At 38.3% G+C, this 16749-nt stretch overlaps 1 protein-coding gene across 1 annotated transcript in view; it reads right to left on the reverse strand.

The window, feature by feature from the left end:
- SORBS2 (sorbin and SH3 domain containing 2) overlaps window positions 1–16749 on the reverse strand; it is a 168039-nt gene that overhangs the window by 117863 nt on the left and 33427 nt on the right. Inside the window, exon 2 of the mRNA XM_067297978.1 lies at window positions 12091–12142. The gene's annotated coding sequence lies outside the window, so the exon portion shown is untranslated. The remainder of the gene's footprint in view (window positions 1–12090; window positions 12143–16749) is intronic.

The following is a 16749-nucleotide window of genomic DNA, read 5'->3' on the forward strand; positions in this document are numbered from 1 at the left end:
ACAACAAAACTTATACACTGTTTCCCCCACTTTTTCTCACTAAATATCCAATTCCACAATTAAGGAATTTTATTCTAAACAAACGGTGTCATTTTCAGCTGCGTACAGTGAGTGCAGTGGTAAAAGTAGGTACTTGAAGCAGACAAGACCCCTGCGTTTCTGTTCTTGGTAAACTTCTGTGTTCTGAAAACCTGAGTATAGCAACTCCTCCCCCCCCCGAACCCCACCTGTATTTTTAATACACAGATTCACTCATTTTAAGAGCTAACTATTATTAGTGTAACCAAAAATCTTACACAGATCTTGCAGACTTCACTGATTAAAAGACATTTTACTGAAATAACTAAGACTGATCTTGTAGCCTGTTACATAAACATCAACACACATGCAAGTAAACAGCACTTTTCTGAGCCTTTTTTCAAGGGGTGGAGAAAGTGAGGAACCCTCATCCCCAAACAATCTTGATCTATTGAGGGATCCTTGAAAACTTTCATGCTATGCATAAGCTGATAAGCCATTTAAAGTTTGCTGCGTCAAAAAGTCTCACGCCATCTATCAAAGCCTAGAGGACTAAGAAACATAAGATGCAAAGAGTCACAAAAAAAGAAGTCCTACCTTTGCCAAAATGATGCCTTGACATATTTCTTTTAAGAAGTTAAGAATCACAGAACTCTGTTTTTAAATTCATCCCCACAAGTGGCAAGAAGGCTATCAAGGCATTTACTACTTTTCTCAAGAATGGTGGGCAAGGGAACACAAAGCTAAATTATAGTGAAGTGCCACTCAAATGCCTCTCAGCTAAGTGTGTTTAGCAACTATTTGGTTTCACAGTTTTGCTTGTTCGACTCATACACAAAGAGGATGGGCATTAACACCGGTAAGGCAAGCTGTTTTCAGATGCTACTGTTTAGCTGCTGTATAACACTTTGCAAGCCACTGTCACACACAAAGCAGATTTCCTTAAAGTCTGATAGCAGGAAACAGATACATGTGTAGCTGGACAACCACTCATTGTTTTGAATTTCCACTGGATGCTGAGCTACCAAGTCGTTCAGAGGTCAGGGCAGCCACAGATTCCCTCCAACTGAGCAGTACTACTCTACTGCATATTTGATTCATCTTTGCAGCTCCTGCAGTTTTCAAGCAGGCAGACATGGGAAGTGCTTAACACCAGAGGAGGCAGGCAGCAGTTTTATGAGAATCATTTTCACCGCATTGCTTTCAATAAGACTTTTTAAAAAGGTATACAAAAGGAACCTGGAAGATTCGACCCTGGGGAAATAAGTGATAGCTTTGAAACATGAACTCACTCACAGCAGCCACAAGGGACAACATGGAACATATTAACGATTTTTTTCCCAGTGTTTAGACTGCTACAGCTTTCTTTAAGCAAATCATAACAGATTCCAGAGTAAATTAACCTTATTGTTTTAGGTACTGGACTAGAACTCAGGGTACCTGGATTTAACTCAGAACAATGAACCTTTTTGACCTCTGGCAAAGTCTGTCATTCTGTTAGATATTCGAATGAAAACATTCTGACAAGAAAGCAAGAAAAAAATGCTTGCCAGAATTTTTGCATTGAACTTTTGGAATTTTATACATTATTGGACCAAAAGCCAGGTTACCACTCTGATAGGTTTGGCTCTTTATTCAAAAATAAAGATTCTCTGCAACTGCACTTTAGTGGTCATTAGGGACCTCAGCAATAGGACCAAACTACCCTCCTGAAGTTCATGGAGGGCACTAGACTGGGGGAAGTGGCTGTTACAGTGGAGGGACCTCAAAGGCTGGAGGAACAGGCTGAGAGGACCTCATGAAATTCAACAATTGAATGTGAACTTCTGCACCTGGGATGAAATAAACCCATGCAGCACATGCAGCCTGGGAAGCAGCTCTGCAGAACAGGACCTAGGGATCATCATGCACATCAAGCTGAACTTAAGTCATCTGAATACCCTTAGAGCAATGAAAGCTAACTGCATACAAGCCACTAGCAAGAGCATCACCAGTAGGTCAAAGGAAGTGATTATTCCCCTCATCTCACATCCTGATGAGGCCACATCTGGAACACTGCATCCAGTTTTGGCCATTCCAGTACTAGATGGATACTGAAACTGGAATCCAGCAAAGGGCCACCAAGAGGGTCAGGAGGCCAAAGCATATAATGCATGCAGTATGTTCAAGCCTGTCTTCCATCACATCAAGAGGCATTATGGAGAACACAGATTTCTTCTTGGAGATGTTAGTGAAAGAACTAGGTGCAATGGACCCAGGTTGCAACATAGGAGACAGCAAATGAGTACTAGGAAAAATGAACTTCACAAGAGTAGACAAGCACTGGAGCAGGGGCCCAGGCATGGTCTCCATCCTTACAGATATTCAAAACTCAGCCAGATGAGGTCTTGTGCAACCTGATCTAACTTTGAGGTTAGCCCCACTCCAGGCATGAGACAGGACTACATGCTCTCCACAGGTACCACACGATCTGAATTACCCTATCACTGATTTGGTTCTTTGTGGTTCTGGTGAGATATACTAATGTTAAGTTCTACCTTCCTGTTATTTTACAAAATGGAGCTGAGACAGAATTTAGCTTATTAAATACGCAGAAGGAAACCTTTTAAAGTACAATAGTGAAGTGTTATGGCTGTTATCTCTATTTTAGATGCATGATTATAAGAATATAAGTACCTCTGCCTAAAGCATATAGGTTAATTTCAATTATATTTCAAAAAGTTCTTTGGTTATAAGAACAATTTTCAGCAGACAGAGGTAAAGTGCTTACCTCTTGCTATGAAGAAATTGCCCAATACTTATAATTGTCATGCCCCTCATACTGTATAAAAACAGGCGCAGCACCAACCTAGACACTAAGATATGTACTTCATTTGTGTTGTGGTCCAGCCCATTTACCTTAACAAATGTATTAAAATTTTTAAAATAATCAATAGAAGGTAGAACACAAGTGACATGACACTATTTGGATATCCTGATAGAACAAGGTGCATGACTTTCCTGAAGATTATGAATAGGTGCATTGATTTTATAGGTGTAATGTGTGGAAAAACTAAACAGCTAACAAGAGCAGATTAACTGGCAGGCCGGAAAAAGGGACAGACAAAATCCAGGAGACGGGGAAGACACTAATAACAAAAGGGGAGTGTTATATTGGGGGAGTACAGAGGAGATAGCAATGGGGAAAATGAGAAGTCCAAATGCAAAGTTCTGATCTGTAGACTAATGGAACAACTCATTCAGGAGCAAGACAGATCACAGTTTGCTTTCAGTGATTTCATTTTCTCCTTTATCTTCCCAACTCACCACACCTTCTCCCCCTGAGTCAGATAATTTTATCTTTGCAGAAACTTATAACCCTTCTCCACTTATACCTCCATCGGGAATTCCCCCTTTCCTTCCCCTACCCCCATTTAATTTTGCTTTACACATATGCAGCCAGAGGTGATGGATCATATATGCCCTCTGAAAAACCTCTTGAAAAACCTAGTTTTCACTTGCCATTAAGTGAACTTAACTGACATCTTGTGAGTAGTTTCTTGAAATCATTGGGTTTACCGTAATTAGTGATTAAACATATTACTAATAATTGCAGGTTGGACTCAGTCATACTCTCAGACACGCATTGTCTTTGTGTTTAGGAAATACAGTGTGACTGTCATTCTGAACACAGGAAGTTCCAGAACTTCAGGTCTGAATAGCATTGCTGCTCTTATCTATAGAAGGCACTGCAGTGTTAAAAACAATGGTCATTCTTCCACCTTTAATAAAAAAGATGACAGCAAGAGAGGAGGAAGGGGCAAAACATGATCCTTAATAAGCTCACCAAGAAAGCAGCAGTGAAAATAAATGAGCTTGGGAAGAAAAAATAGGCTTAGACATTCCCTAAAATGAATCTGAAACTAGTGTATTGTGTATAACTAGAGTGAAAATGAACAATGCAGAGAGATAAGGAAGAATTGCATTTTATGCAGCTTAGCTTTAGAATACAGATTCTAACTTTCATCTACAAGAAACTGTACTGGGATCTGTTCATAGAGTGTTAACTCAATTCTAATATATGCAAGCTCATTTTTGGCAAGAAACTAAGTCCACTGTAGGTAAGATAACTCTTAAAAAGAGAAAAAAAAACCCCAAACCTCACTATATTTGAAATAAACAAACAAGTTGCTGCAGGGAAGTCCATAAAAGTCATGAAGCAAAAGAACTGAGATTTGTGATCAGAGACCATCTTTTTAATAATTGATTACTCACAGAAGACTTGCATCTGTCACCAAACAATCCTACTTGGACCAATCTGAGCACAACAGGAGACTCTACGTTCCAGCCTGACAGAATTGTCATACAGACTCATCCAGAGTAGCTTCAAAGACATTCCTGTTCTTCCCCATAAAGGTTCATAAATACATTAACCACGCTCACATATTGACAAGAGCTTTTGAGACTCATGTTTCAACAGCTATAGCTAACTCCTTACCTGTCGAAGCTACCACACCACATGAACAGTTCACAATTCAAGCAGTAACACTCAAAGGCAAGGGATAAAATACATGTCATAACTAGCTTTTTAATATACAGCTTCATTGGGTAATGGTAATTAAAGGAGCTTGGTTGATTTTTGACAGTGATTATTTTCTCAATTAATATAAGGAAGTAGCAAACAAAATCAGGAAACTAGTAGTTGAAAACAGATGCAAGGCTTGAATCAAGGCAAAACATGACTATAACACAGGTGTGAAGTGCTTCTCTATTTCAGTAAACACAAAATCCTTAATTATGAAGCAAATTCAGTCTAGCTTGTTAGAAAGAATCCATTAAGCCTGTTTTTAATGGGAAAAAATATCAGATTGAAACAATCTGTTAGAATAATGCTTACTTTAAGATGAAGGAAGAATAAACACATTATAAGCTATTACATATATCTGAAAGTGACAAAGACAGAAATAGGTAGGTTTTTTTGATCTCTGCAGTTTTGCTTTTTCTCACCAGAAATGTCAAATGCTTTAACCCACAGTTCTACTCACCAGCTGGGATCAGTTTGCTCAATTTCCATTTTTTTTTTTTAATAGGACATATCATCTACCATATGTTGTCTTCAGATTTGCATTCTTTTGTGACTAAAGCTCTTTTCCTTGCTTTTAGGAAAATTAACATTCATTGGCCATCACAAGTTCTCATGGCACCTATATTTTTATATCAATATCTAACTATATAAAAATTGGCAGAAGAACGAAGTATTGCAAGGAACTATGTTACAAGATGTAAAAACAATATACATCTATATTGATCTGCTTCTTATGACTTAGAGGTCACTTGAGTACCTCCTAGGATTTTCAAAAGCTTGTGAATTTTGACAAACAGCAGCTAAAAGTATAGGTACCCTCTGGAAATCCCATTATGTGGCTATCTGCATCTTTAGCTAAAGATCTTAAAATAACAGTCCCCACGAATTTATAGCATTTCAAAATAAACACTTTGCAAAACCTCAAAAATACCTTCTATCAGCTTTTCTCCAAGGTTTTACTCCATTCTTGTACTGTCTGAATCAGTCTCCCTAACAAGCACAAATTCATACCTGGCACATGCACACTGATATATGTGCAAGGCTGTGCATGTGCAGAAAGCATGAACTGTCAGATGTCCTCTATGCAAGGGTCAAGTACCTCCAGAGTCCAGAAATTATTTCCTTCCGACTTCCCAACTTTAAAAGGCAGCCTATAACAGTACTATGATCATACCTCGCCATTCTCAAATTGGCCAGAGCCAGGAGAACCATGTATCTTCACTAGGTACTACATTCACAACTACTTGCCTAAGAATCCATGCAACACCATGTTCTGTCTTTCTCTTTGCGTCTTTCCAAGGCCTAGAGAAGCAAGTCTAGTCTCCTTCCTACAATTCTGCTGACCATACTCTGAGATCCATTGCTGCTCCTCAATCTGGAGGTACTTTCCTCATGAGACAATAAAAGCCACTATTTCAATAAGCATGCTATCCAGTCAAAAGACAAGGAATATAAAGAGCCAAAACAGATTTTACGTTATCCTAAATCCTTTCTCCCTGGCATTGCCAGGCTGTGGCCATTGCCATGAGACATCTCACAATCATGTAAGGCTTAGAACACTTTCACCTGCACACTCTAGCTTTCTCTCATGCCTGTCATAAACAGGGTATAGCTACATCTTTACATCTCTCTCATAATGTGGACAGAGAATAAGATCCCTTTTCAACATAGTCAAAACTCTCATAATAAGCCCCACTTGAGACCCTCTGACTTTCCTAAATCCACTATGCTTCATTCAGATCTTAATTTCATGGTAAAAGGACCCCAGCAATTACCCATTTGGTTGCTCTCCCATTCTCTAACTGAAAAAGTGCAAGCTCTCTTCTGTACCTGTTTATGAAATTTTAGTAGTTCATGCTATTCCTCATGTTATCAGTGATAAGAACTTTAATGCACTCAGCTGCTGTCACAATCACTGCTGTTTCCTCTGTGCTGTTCTTAGCAAGTAGAGCACACTTTCCCCACCCAATACACAAAAAAGCTATATTTTGTGATAAGCTTGTGTTAAGTGGCATATCACACCGGGCAGTGTTTTCACACATTCTGCTGTGTTTCCACACAACCTAGCCCAATAAGGAACTGGTGAAGGAATAAGACTCCCAGAAACCTCACCTTAAAACTAAGAAATAAGTGATTTCAACCTCTTGCTACTTCTAACATACAAATATTTACTGCAACTCTTAACTAACCAGAGCAAAATCCCTCATATGGCAATGCAAAACAGTAAGTCATCAGTATACACCACATACATGCAATTTTACCAAGATTAGTAGATAGACATCACAAAACAAATTGAAACTATAAGCAAAGCACCTAGCTTTGATTTTTTTCCCCCCACAGTTCCACCATCACTGCCAGCATATTTAGCTCTACTACCCAGGAAAGAAAACCTTTATTTATTTTCAGTTTTCGTGGATCCTGATCTCACCATCTAATTAAAGAACAAGAAAAAAAATGTAGGCAGGCCTCTCTGAAAGGCCTTGTGATATGTAATTATCTTTTTAATGGAAAATTTTCAGCAGGGGTCCCTTATCCTTGGACTAGTCCTGTGAGTACTACGAATGCCTAAGGCCATGCATGTCTAATTAGGTGACTATGGGTCCTATTCAGTAACATCCCCAGCCTGCATATGTGCAAATAGCTTTTTGTATGTAAGCAATTGTTTCATGAGATTCATTAAACCCTTTCATTAAAACCTTTTCTATTCTATACATAGTATGAGGAAGCATTCAGATCATAATTGAGAAAGGTGTATCAGAAAGTCCCAGTCCCACACAATTTTAAAAGTACAGACTTTAAAAAAAGCACGCAGCAGGGGAACATGTTTTGATTTTTAACTTTCTTCATTAAAGAGGGAATTAAATCAATACAGAGCAAGGCCACAAGCAGCCAGAAGCAATATTTGTAACCATGCTTAGATGTGTATGCTTATTAACTTTTTTATTTATATTTGCTTTCCTTCCCACAGTAAATACTAAATCACAAAATGGGTACTAAATTCTTCATACTATAGGAAACTCTCTACAGTGTCACCTGATTTAGTCTTGAATGATGGAATACATTTACAATTACTGTAACAATTTCCAGATTTCATGTTTCATAGCATACGATCATTTTGTCAGATGCTTTCCATAAGCAAGCATCAGCCAAGCAATGCTTTCTGACACATGAAAGGGAGGTGAGCTGAGGGAAGTTGCAGCAAGGCCCTGCTCCTGCCTTGTCCACCCTGTTCATGGTCAGGCAGCACAGCACCTGGGCAGGCTATCTCCCTTTAAAGGCTGGGGAGCCTCAGCTGATCTTGACATTGACAACAGCCTTCACTGAAAACCCACCCTCCCCTAATAGGGCAGGCAAGCAACTGAGAACTTGGGTGACAAAAAAGCCTGAAGTAAACTTCTTTTGCTGCCTTTGTGCTGTGAGACTGTTGCACATCTTATAAGCCATATCTGAAGGACTCAAAGGTCCCCAAATAACCTTTGGTTTCCATAGGTTTTCAAACGAGGACTCTACAGCTTCAAGGCTTTGTACTAATACTATGCTACAGCATGTTACATTATGATGCCACAACCTGACAAGAGAAGCCCAGTAGGGAGAAGGTTACATCTGTCCTGAAGCAACAGCAACAAAGTATCACCTCGGGCTTGCTGCACTCTTCAGCAGGCATCTTGGCGTCTCGCTGCCGCTGCCAATTGTTTGGGCACAATACAGGGAACTTGAGCAGAGAACAAGAGAGGCCAGCATGAACTTCTCTCCCGAAGTGGCAAGTAGATCCAGCAGCCTAAGAACTGCCTGTTTATCATTTTTAGCCAAATTAAAAGTTTACTGTGAAATAAAGACAATTGCTCCATATGACTAAGCAGTTTTCTAATACAGGAGACAATCTACAAGAAAGTTTAGAAATTAAGAAAAACCAAGGTGAGGATAAACTACAAGCTTCAGATAATTTTTCTATTAACAATTATGCATTGATATATTTCCTGGTATGGACCTTGATATGGCTATGTCTACGAGACAGATGCTGTGCATACTGTGTTCTGATTCAGCTACCAGAAGTGGTAACACTGACTATCTGAACTGTAACAGGTGGCTGCTCCTAACTTTCTGATTTAAAAATACTAGGGTTCTGATTCAAAGTCCTTAATATCTGCTCATAAATCCCATGGTCTTCAGTAAGATACAAGAACATGTTTGTTCGCGTAAGGATAGGATTATTTCCAAGCTAAAAGCAAGCATGCACTGTGGAACTGTAATAGATTTAGGCCTTGGGGGGGGGAGGAGAAAACCCTACTGTTAACAGATTTCTAGCACTCCTTTGGCATATTAGAGTGCAGACATTTTCCTACTGCACACAGTCAACACAATCTTATCTAAAAATTCTAAACCTTTTTTTTTTTCTGGCCAGTGTAGGAATTGGAAAAGCAGCTTTAACTCTGCTATTTTGCAACAGAGTAAGTTCAGGGATATTTTTATGCTTTCTGCTTTGTCAGGCATTTTATACACACTGTATTTTTGTAATTCACTCCAAAAATGTTGACTCCAAATATTTTTTCCATATCTAGCCACAAGATAATGTTTCTTTTCTAATAATAAACAATATTTCAGTTCACAAAAAAGTCAAACTCTTTGACATAAACATATCTTTATATAGTAAAAGCATCCAAAGCCTTCTTGGTTGGTATGTGGCAACAAAGGGGCAGCCCTATTAGGTGGGAACCTTTAAAGTCAGATTTCCCTACATACCTGATTGGTCATGCATACTGAAATTCTCAGTGGAAATCACAAGCTTATTTCTCTTTTCTAGCTCCCCCCCCCCCCCACCCCCGGCACACTATGTGAGAACCACTTCATATCTCTGAATCCTAATATACTGACTGTATACAGTTGCTTATGCAAGAAAGTCCTATTGATAACACTAAATTTGAATTTTCAGTTAGAGTGAGAGGATTCAGCCATCAGAATATTAAAAGTTTAGCATTACAAGAATTGGGGGGAGAAAAACAGAATAAGCCAACAACTTTGTGGCTACCACTTGATACTGCATTACTGATCATGCCTTATGGTAAATATATTGTTAAACATATTTTGCTAAACAGCAAACCTAATGCAATGCACCTCTGAATTCAGAAGAGTGAGACAATCTTCCTCTCAGAGTAATAAAGTTGTTCCTTAAAATGTTGATCATTTATTCTAACACTATTAAACATTTGGCACATGGCACAGCCAACAAATTGTTTATAAATTCATGCATCCCACATTGTGGGCTATTTATGATGCATTTATAACTACACACTGCTAACAATCAAACTATTACTTTTAGAAATGAAGCATTTAACCTACACAAGAAAATAAAGGATAGTTATACCAAATACTATTTAGGCTTCCTTTATCAGTGTTTATTTTTTGCTCAAAGGCTCTCATATACAAAACCCTTTGCTGCTGGTTTGCATGATTCTGCCTCTTTGGTCTTCATAAAGAAAAAAACGTAATTATGGTAACAGGAAAAAAGACAGCAGATGAGGGTGCCTGGCTCTTTTGAAGAGCTGACACACAAAAAACATTTTCCTCAGACCCTCCCCCCTACTTCACACACAAAGTATCTGCAATACAAAGTAACTCTCAACATCAGTGGCAAGATGACAAAACCTCAGAGTTGAATGTGCCTGGCTTGCTAAGATTTAATATTTTCTGCTTTCCAGAAACTCCAAATGCCAACAGATTTTGTTGATACTTTCACTTTTTTCCAGTCTAACTTGCCCTTCCTTTCTTACATATAGGAGTTACTCATATTTAAAAGCCAGGCTCTACAGACACTTATTGCACACTAACTGTTATTTCAAATTAAAGCAATGGTAGCAGTATTCATTTCCTGAGAGAAAATGAGCAGGCATCCCAATAGGTATGAAGTTTGGAGGAGGGGAAGGGAGGAACTTTACCCTTCCCAATGGGTTAAGTAACAACACTTATAAAATATAGATGATGGAAAACTCAAGTCCTCAAGAGAACAAGATGACAGCATGTGCAACATATATTATTTGCAGGAACAATGCATGTAAATACAGCTCATTCTGTATATTTAGTGTTTCCATATCACACGCCAAGATTACATTAGCTGCTCAAAGAAAAGTCAAAAGACATGTTCATTTTAAAAAATGAACACACTCTTTTCTACAAAGTTAAATAAGAATTAAAATGTTTCTGGTCCATCAGCTTTTAATGCTAGGAAGGAAACCTTTTTTACATCTACTTTTGGTACTCTTTTTGTAACTGATGCATGTCATGAACACCAGGTATCTTATGCTTGTCAGAGAAACCAAGGTGAACAAATACACACAGACCACTGAAGAACTGTTGCAGAAACAATCAAATTCAGAACACAACAGCTGACAAGGGTAAGCACACAAAACAACTGTTATAACTTTGACTAATAGTAACAGAGATAACAGTACTGTGTTATGAAACAGAGTACAAGCAATTTCTCTTTAACAAGAGATGTATGTGCAAGTGCCAATTCCTGCTATCAGATTTCATGCAGAATTCCCCAGGATGCCAAGCATATAAATACAGAAACAACAGAACTGGGATACAATTTTTGGATTGGGATTCAAAGTCATCTAAGGGACATCTAAGACAAGTAGTAGCGCTTAGTTTAAACAATGCAGCTAAGTGTTTCTGTAACATACGATTGCCTACAGCATAGAAACCTCAAGTTAGCATCATTCCAAGCTCACAGGTTTCCAAAGCATACTACAGCACAAAAGAAGGCAATTTAATCCTAAGAGCAGTACAGCCCCAACATTTTACCCAAGCAGAGTTTACGAGCTCAGGTATGGTGCCGTGTTTACACGTTTTCTGTTCTATAACTAGCACACTTCCCTGCTTGTTCAGGTATCTAAACCTTTCATTGCACAAACTTCTCCATATGCCCTCAAAGTATTTCAGAAATTTTGAACTCACTGTCCCATCTAGGTTCACTGTGGAATACAGCAGGGACCAGATTTCTATACCAAACTAAATAAGTTATGTCAGCAAAGACCTGGACCTTGGCTCTATAACAAGATTCAGGAAGCAGTTTGGCCTATATTATAGATAAAAGTGTAAATATGTACATAAAAGAATATCTTATTTGTATTCATCTATGATTGTGTGTCTGATGACTTTCATTAACCACTTGAAAGGATTTACAGATTTACTGCCAGTCTCAATTTATACATAATCTGCCAACAATGGATATTTTGTTCACTAGTAAATTGAAATGCAGTGTGCTTGGCCATTTTAAGCGTGGTAAGTTGTTTTATTCTTCAGTTCTTATTTCGGTGCGTCTGAGAACAATGTCTCCATGATTATGTAGGATTACATACTATGCTGATTTCCTATTGACCATACTGTTAATTGTGCAGCTCAAAACATGTCAAGCTCACATTTTTTTATACCAAGCCATAGCTGTAATCTCTAAGGTAGCACACAATGCCTGATCAGCCACATAAAGTAGTACAAAATATCACAGATACCTAGTTAATGAAGGATCTGCTTTAGATCAATGCAGTCTTCAAGATACTGTTTCTGGAATACACAAGAACAGAGAGAAAAAGAATTTAAATCTTTATGGCTCTACCATCTTAAATAATTTATCCAGTGTTTACTTTTTAATACTTTGTTCTTTCATAACCAGAACATATCTCCTTCCTGGGTTCAAATAGCTGGGTATAGTTTTGGGACAGCCTTGACCCAACCACTATTTGAGTACAGCTTTGCACACACAGCAACATGCACTTACTGTTTTTCAGATGATTGTGTATGAAAATAAGAGATAAAATTTGCATGGACAAAAAGAGAAAAATCACAGGTCAATTTTGTATTTGGATGCACACAAGGGCCAGCAGGCCAGAAGTTATGCATGCAATTAGTATCACACACGAAATAGTGCATATAATGGTAGGCCACATCTGAAAACATGACCTGTGTCTTGACAATCATTCCATGTGCTTCTGTGCTAGCAACCTACTCATCAGGACCTGCAGTGCTGGCCTCTGCAGAACACTATGCCCAAGTGTCTTTATATTCACTGGCACAGCTGTCAAGAATTGTCTTCCAGCTATCATTCTCGGATGCTCATCAACAAATACTTATCCCAATTTAGTCTATAGAGTGCTGGTGGTTCAGCTGCTGTCCTCATCAGTGGAGGGAGTTGTTAAACAGCAGCTGTTGGGCACTGCTGACATTGAGCCAATATTCCTAAAGGAAAAGACACACTTAAACTGAGAAGTCTGCTTTCAGATTTAGAGATCTTAGTTCTCACAGTTTTATGCTTCTAGAAGCTGCAATGTCAGAACCTAACATGGACTCTTCCTACATAGCAGAGAGAAAAGTTTGATGTGGAAAAGAAAATTTCCTCTTAATTGTACACAACGATATTATTTGTTTTAGAGTTAGACTGAAGTCCCAAAACATAATCTTTTTTAATGGTGAAATAAAAGCATTACTAATAAATCTATTAAAGGGCACTTTCACCATATCAATAATCTCAGTTATTTTAACTGTATATAACTATTAAAAATACTTTTAGAGAATATTTTGCCACCTTTTTGCTCTTAGGTAAAAATTGTAGATCTTGCCTCACTAGAGAATATGTCAGTGTTAAGAGACACTGTAAAAGCTTCCCATACTACATGGAGTTCATTGTACCAGCTCCTTCAAAACTGTCCTGATCACTAATCACAGCAACCTGAAGTTTGCTACAAAGAATAAATTTCATTTGAAGGGTTAATTAGAAGCTGAGCATTTCCAGAAATGCTTAAAGACTTGGGTGCTTCATAACTAAATGTACACACAAAGAAATAAGGAAATTGATAAAATAAACATTCCCGACACTGGAAAAACCTCTCTTACCAGACTCATTTTGATAAGCATGAAAGAGAAGGGAATCTAGTTGTATGCAGCACTAGGCAGTAGACAAAGCCAAAAGGTGAGGTAGCTTCCAGAAGTACAGGAGAAATCCTAAGATTTGAGAAGTCTAATAGACATATTTTAAACATTGGTTTTCCCTTTACTCCAAAAACTGAAGAGGGTGGGCAAGTGACATAAAACTGAGTTTCTATGCCTACCTTGCCAAGATCCATAGTAGTCCACTAAATGTATTTTTTGCCACTGTTAGTGAAAGGCCCCAGGTGTTGCACTGACTGGGTAGTGCAAGGTTTCAGGACTTGTCAGCATTTGCCTTTGCTTGAGCTGAGTTTTAGCTTCATTGCAACAGTTGTGCAGCAGCCAGGGCCTGCTGCCTGACCTGCTTTAGCTTCAGTGCTAGCAATACCCTGTGTGATAAAGGCCTGCCAGCAAAGAGGAGAGAAGACTCCACCATAAGTGTCATTCTCCTCCTCATGAAGATCTTGGGATGCTGACAACTCATGGTAACTTTCTTCCATTCTCCTGAAGACCAAAATTGCCAGTCTTAGGGATGCAGGGGGACATTGGAAAGGTGAGCACAACACCAAAAGGACACATAAGCAAGTTTTCTTGTATAACATTTTTAAAGGAATTAATGAGGCTTTGTTATTAATTCGGACTATGAGTGTTAGTGTTATTGCAGCTGGACTAATAACTTTGTTTTATTTTGATTAAACTGTTAAAACATCAACTGAACTAACAATAAATTGTCTCCACATACACATGTTCACCTTTTGCCTGTAACACTTAACCTTCAGTGTGACACCAGGAATCACAAAGCATTCGCCTAGGCTTGAAAGAGGTGGCGAACTTCTCAAAATGCTATTTTATATTATCCAAATATAACCCCCAGATACCATAAAGATTTCCACACACGAATCTATCCCTACTATTAGCACTCATACAGCTACTGCATTTTCTTAGCTGTCTCCCAGACTTCTATTTTAGGCATCATTACTGAACTAAAAGCATATATGTGCTCTGTCTTGGGTAGAATTCTTCAAGTATTGATGTAAAATTTCTGATGAAAACATTCCTATCTTGTTATAAAAACACTTATTGGAAACATCTTTACCCCAATAGCGATAAATACTCACCATCCCCTTTTCTTCTAGCAATTGACCTTATCTGATCTGGTTTAGTTCTGTCTTAATATCAGACAAAATAGTGCAGTAGGAGAAAGTTAATTCAGTTAATTGGAAAGTTCTCAGGAATTAGTCTCAACAGGATAAAAAGCACTACACAAAAGTTTGGGCTGAAGTTTAAGTGTGGGAACACCTAGTCAAAGAATCCTCAGTGACTTAACACAGCCAAGCACTTCCCCTCCTACCCGCTCACAGTCACCTCATGTTAATATTTTGCCCATCCTTGTGTTAAATTAGATACCAGATTGCATGCATTTGGGGGGGGATATGACTGCAAACAGCTACACTGCTGTCACTGAAACAGCCCACACGAAGCATTAACCACAAAGAAAACATCTAATGGTTTGTTTGCATTGATCCCAAAGATAGCATCTATATTATAGTGCTTGTACTAAACTTGAAAAACTGCAGTCTCTTTTCACTTGTTACTTAAATGTTGAACAGGGCCACTGCCGCTATGACAAGTGCTAATCAGTGTAGGTTGTTGGCACAAAGAAAGAGTTCACTTTGACAGAGGATTTGAATAGCTAGCACTTTGCATCTTTCACATATGGTCCCTGTACTTTTTCCACCTCATCATTTTAAAACAAGGATCAAGATTCCCCTCATTACCCTTTTAATAACAGAAGAGCATTGAAACAAACACCATAAGCTTCCCATATTCACGGCCACTAGGCCACTCTCAAACAGCATTCTTCTGCCACTGTTCCTCAGTTTTAGAGGGACAGAAATGACCTCTTTCTATAGCAGTATACTAGGCACTATTTAAAAAATACAGCTAGCAAGTAGTTGACCTAGTTCCAACCCTTCTACTTACATTTGAAGCTTTGAAGGGGTACCACAGGCCACAATGCTTCCTTTTATCTTTGTTAGTTTGTGAATACAAATTTTGGGGGATTTGTAGACTATACTTAGCACAGAAAGCAACTCCCTTTGAGCAGTACTACTTGGTTTTTGGCAAAGGTCAGCCCTAATTTTGAAACTTCACTTTAAAAAGAAGTCAGATTGCCCTGTGATCACTGCTATGAATCTGGACTTTCCTAGAATTACGACTCCACAAAGAACTGATTGCAATTGTTCCTTGCGAAATCTGGGCACATCAGGAAAGCCTCAGCTTCCATGCCAAGAACTCTGTACAGCTGATGAATGAGCCACAACACTGCTGACAGAAGGGTTTCCTCCACTCAGCTTATCCCTACTGTCTTCCATCTTTGCACTTGATTTGTCTTTGCTGAAGCTGTAACAAAGTATTACAGCTAAAAAGTGAGACAAGTCTGAACTAGTGATAGTCCCAGCCTTCAATATGTAAGAGGAGGATAGTGTTTGGTGTAAATATTTTGAAGGTCACACCTTGAAGTAATACAACAAAATTTATTTTCAGTACTGACTACCTCAACTTACCAGTTTCCCCATATTTGTATTACAGGTGAAAAATGATACTTAGTGTTTGAGGAAATAAAATATCCTTAAGCACCTTAACCTATCAGTGTAATAGGATAGTTTTTAAAATAAATTTTGATTCAGATATCTAAGAAGGATGGAAAAATGTCATACCAAGTAAATAAAACCTCTCCTTAGATGAAAGGCATTCCATGAGAAAAAAATCTCTATACAGGTTTATTCAACTATGCATGCCTCATATGTTACTAGTACAGCACATTACCCACAAACAATTTCTCCATCAGTGAACACACTCAGTTCATCTAAAAGTGCTTAATAAATATTTGATCTTAATTGGACCTAATGATTTTCTCTACCTCTGAGATGCTGCTGCAGATCAACAAGAGACCAGATTTTGTTTTTCCCTGACATTTTTAGCACACCATTGATTAACAAGTAAAATTCTGAGAACACAGCATCAATTCTGTTTAAAGGTAAGTAAACATATAAGAAATGTTTTCTCTATCAAGAGATTGCCAAAGCAACAAGATAGTTATGCAAATCATGTTGCTTTCAAGGAGAATGCATTAGATTCATCACTGCCACCCAAAAAGTATAACTGGTAACCAAAAGTCTCAGCATCCTGGGACCACTTGAAATGAAATCAAAGTACTCACATAAAAATCTCAACATATTCTACAC

Source organism: Apteryx mantelli, chromosome 5 (assembly GCF_036417845.1).
Source record: "Apteryx mantelli isolate bAptMan1 chromosome 5, bAptMan1.hap1, whole genome shotgun sequence".
Classification (NCBI taxonomy): Eukaryota; Metazoa; Chordata; class Aves; order Apterygiformes; family Apterygidae; genus Apteryx; species Apteryx mantelli.